This window comes from Vitis riparia, chromosome 10 (assembly GCF_004353265.1).
Source record: "Vitis riparia cultivar Riparia Gloire de Montpellier isolate 1030 chromosome 10, EGFV_Vit.rip_1.0, whole genome shotgun sequence".
NCBI classification, from domain to species: Eukaryota; Viridiplantae; Streptophyta; class Magnoliopsida; order Vitales; family Vitaceae; genus Vitis; species Vitis riparia.
In genome coordinates this window covers 15,193,789-15,197,244 of record NC_048440.1, presented here as the reverse complement: position 1 = coordinate 15,197,244, position 3,456 = coordinate 15,193,789, and the positions used below count along the sequence as shown (strand labels likewise).

The following is a 3,456-nucleotide window of genomic DNA, read 5'->3' as shown; positions in this document are numbered from 1 at the left end:
TGGTTATAATCTCAATCACAAGGGATACAAATGTTTAGATCCTATTGGCAAAATTTTCATTAATTTCTAAGAGTGTTGTAGTTAATGAATCATCCTTTTCATTTCCTAAGTTTGCTCAACATTCAGATTCACGAGTCAAAATCATCTCTTCCACTCAGTCACAGTCCTTTGTTCTAGCTCCTATTTTATATTCCATTCAATCCAATCCAATCCAAGAGTTCATGTTCCTATTCAATCAAAGGTTCAAACATCTTCTTCTCCATCTCTTCTTATATCCAATAACAAATCTCATATTACTAAATTCCAATGTGAAGAGTTTTTACAGCATGATACTTTTCCAATAAATCATATTTTTTGTAATAAAGATATTTGCACTACTAATAACAACTAGTTGTGCAAGGGTTCATTTATGGAGTTAGAGGTAATACTCATGGTATGACAACTAGATCCAAAAATGGCATCTTTAAGCCAAAGGTTCTATAGCTACAAGAGAACCTTTATTAATATGGAAGACAATTATGCAAAACAAATATAGGGCACTAATGAACAGTTAAACTTGGTCTTTGGATAAGTATTAATCATAATCTCAAATGCATCTCAAACCCATTTTATTAATGTGGGATAGGATAAGTATCCAAAAAATTTGCTCCATTGTTATCCCACTAACGATATTCAATGAAAAAAAAAACAGTTTGAAAATGGTAGCTAGGTTTCTAAAATATGCGCAATCGGGTCTGCAAATGATCTTTTTAATTGGGAAAAAAAAAAGGGTTTAAATATGATAGCTAGGGTTTCTAAAATGTAGAGCGGATTCCATTTAACATTTTTCTATTTTATTTTATTTTATTGAAACAGGGGAAGGTGTAGAAGGGAAAACCTCTAGAATGTCTCCCAAATTCACAAGTGCATCTGGAAGGAAGTTCACAGGAATCCCAACCCCATCTTTTTTAATTTGGAGGCCACCCACTCCATTAACTTTGGAGAAGGATGCTGATGCCGGAGGCATCCGAATGAGAGGTGAGGCCCATGACTAGCTCTGGTTGTGGGCATGGAGGATAGTAACTCATCCTCACTGATTGCATTCCATCATCAAACAACTCTTCCATCTCTCCTTTCTCCAACTTAGAGCTTTAGCCATAAAACCTAGAAGCATCTTCGCTAGTTTCTGCAACTCCGCTATGTAACATTCCAAGCTATCTCTGCAGTTAAAGAAGAAAACATATATATAGCTGAAAGAAGATGACGATGATGATGATGATGAGAGAACCTTAGTGCTAGAGGGAGCTCTGGTAATAGATGCGGCTTCCTTGAATGTATAGGGTTGGTTGTCATATAAAACCTATCACCCCAGTCAAGTTTTTAATCTTCTGACCAGATTGGGGAATGCCCGTACCCTTCAACAACCCCGGGCCTCATCTTGTATTTCATTCTCTCTTCCGAGGGAAATTTGTAAAATTCTCCTAGGTCAGATTTCAGTTTCTGCAGGAGTGAAGAGCTGACTCCATGGTTCACCAACTGTGCATGAACACACATGTTAGTTTCTGTGCTTTTATTTATTAATATTATTTTCCTATTTGGATTTAGTTTTATATCTATATCTTTTTCTGCAAACGATATAGAAAATTGTTATTGACATCATGTGCGCCAAATTATCGTTTTCTGAATAATTTTGTCTGTCGTGCACATCTTCCTCTTCATTTGCCTGGACACATGAAACTAGATTTCATGCACAGCAAAACAGCCCCTAAAAGTTCAAGTGCAATATAGAAAAATGATTAAAGATTATGGATTTTGAGAGAAACCAGAAAGAAACCCCATTCCTTGCAAGTTGAGTGCAACTTCTCTAGCTCAGAATCTGCGGTTTCATTGATAATCAAATGTTTCATGTCAAGAATGGTAGGGACTGCAGGGATGGGCTTTTTGATGGGCTCCTGAACACTATGCACAGGAGCATCACGAAGCCTTGAAAACCGTGTTGATGCCATTGCTAAGTGACCTAATTCAGTGACCTATTGAACCATCATAAGGTGGGTATTTATAAAGCAAATATATTAAGGAAGGAAATGAAAAGAAAGAAAGAAAAAAACAAAAAAAAAAGCAAACAAAAACAAAAGCAGCAGCAACAACTAATGGGCTGTGTGAAGCCATTGCTATTACGTTATAAGGGTTAAATCACTCCAAAATTTGTTCAGATGGATGAAGTGTTGTGTGGATATATTTCTTACTTTATATTTTTTTAAAATATAAAATTAATCATAATAATTTCTATATAAAATATAAGAGCATTTAAAATTACCTTAAATAGATAATTATTTTTAAAATTTTTTAAAATAATGGATGAATTAATTTTTTTCCTTACCTTACCTAGAATTTAAAAAATTTTGAAAGTAATTTTTAGAGGCTTAAGATAAATCCATAAATTTTTATTACTTCAAATTTTAAAACCTTTATAAGTAATTTTTATGAACTTAAAGTAAGGGCGTATTTGATAAAACTTAATAATTATTAATTAATAATTCAAGTTAACTTTAAGTTAAATTATATTTAAATTATTAATTTAAAATTATTACTTAATTTTTTACTTTAAGTATTAAAGTTGTCTAATAAAATTAACTTAAAATTTTTTCTAAGTCATCGAATTGATTTATTTATCCTCATAAATTATAATTAGGGTAAAGGAGGAGGTTGAGTAATAATAAATATCATGAAATAGAAAAAGAGATTATGAAGGTAATTACGGCAAATAGAAGTAAAAATATAAAATAAAGATATAAATTTAAAAATAAGATAATTTTTTTACTTATTATTTAAAGTTGTTTTTGACTTTAAAATATATTGTTAAGTTATTTTATCAAATATATTTAATTTACTTAATAACTTGAATTAAGTTATTAAGTCACTTTAAATTATTAAATTGATTTATTAAACACCCACTAAGCCTATACTTTTTTATAAGAGTCACAATAAAAGAAACAAAATATGTCCATATGATTTGGACAACGTTCACATATAAATATAAGACAATGGTGGCCAAGAATTTTTTGCATGCATGGCTATAAAACTTATTAAGGAAGTGACTTATGTGCTGTGGTCTAATGCCAGAGGACTTTAAAAACACCAAATAAAATGCAAATTAAAGCAATCTAGAATATAAATACAAATTGCAAGAGCAATAGAGATAAAAAAAAAAAAAAAAAAAAGGACTTGCATTATTTATGAGGCTTAATAAGAAAGTCTTACCTATTGACAATAATAATCAATCCACTGATTTTTAAATAAAAAATTATAAAATTTAATTGGGAGAACTTTCTCCGTATAAGATTAGCCAAAGGCTCTCGGGTTGATCAAAATTACAAATATCCGGCTAAAGTCATTTTAAGCCATTAAGGGTGTTTGGTAAATTAATTTAATAACTCTACCAAAGGGTTTAGGATCTATAGGATCCTACCTTTTGAC

General features: G+C 30.9%; 1 pseudogene; it reads right to left on the bottom strand.

The window, feature by feature from the left end:
• Positions 1–838: 838 nt before the first annotated feature.
• LOC117923133 lies at positions 839–1,985 on the bottom strand (annotated as a pseudogene).
• Between the last annotated feature and the right edge of the window lie 1,471 nt (positions 1,986–3,456).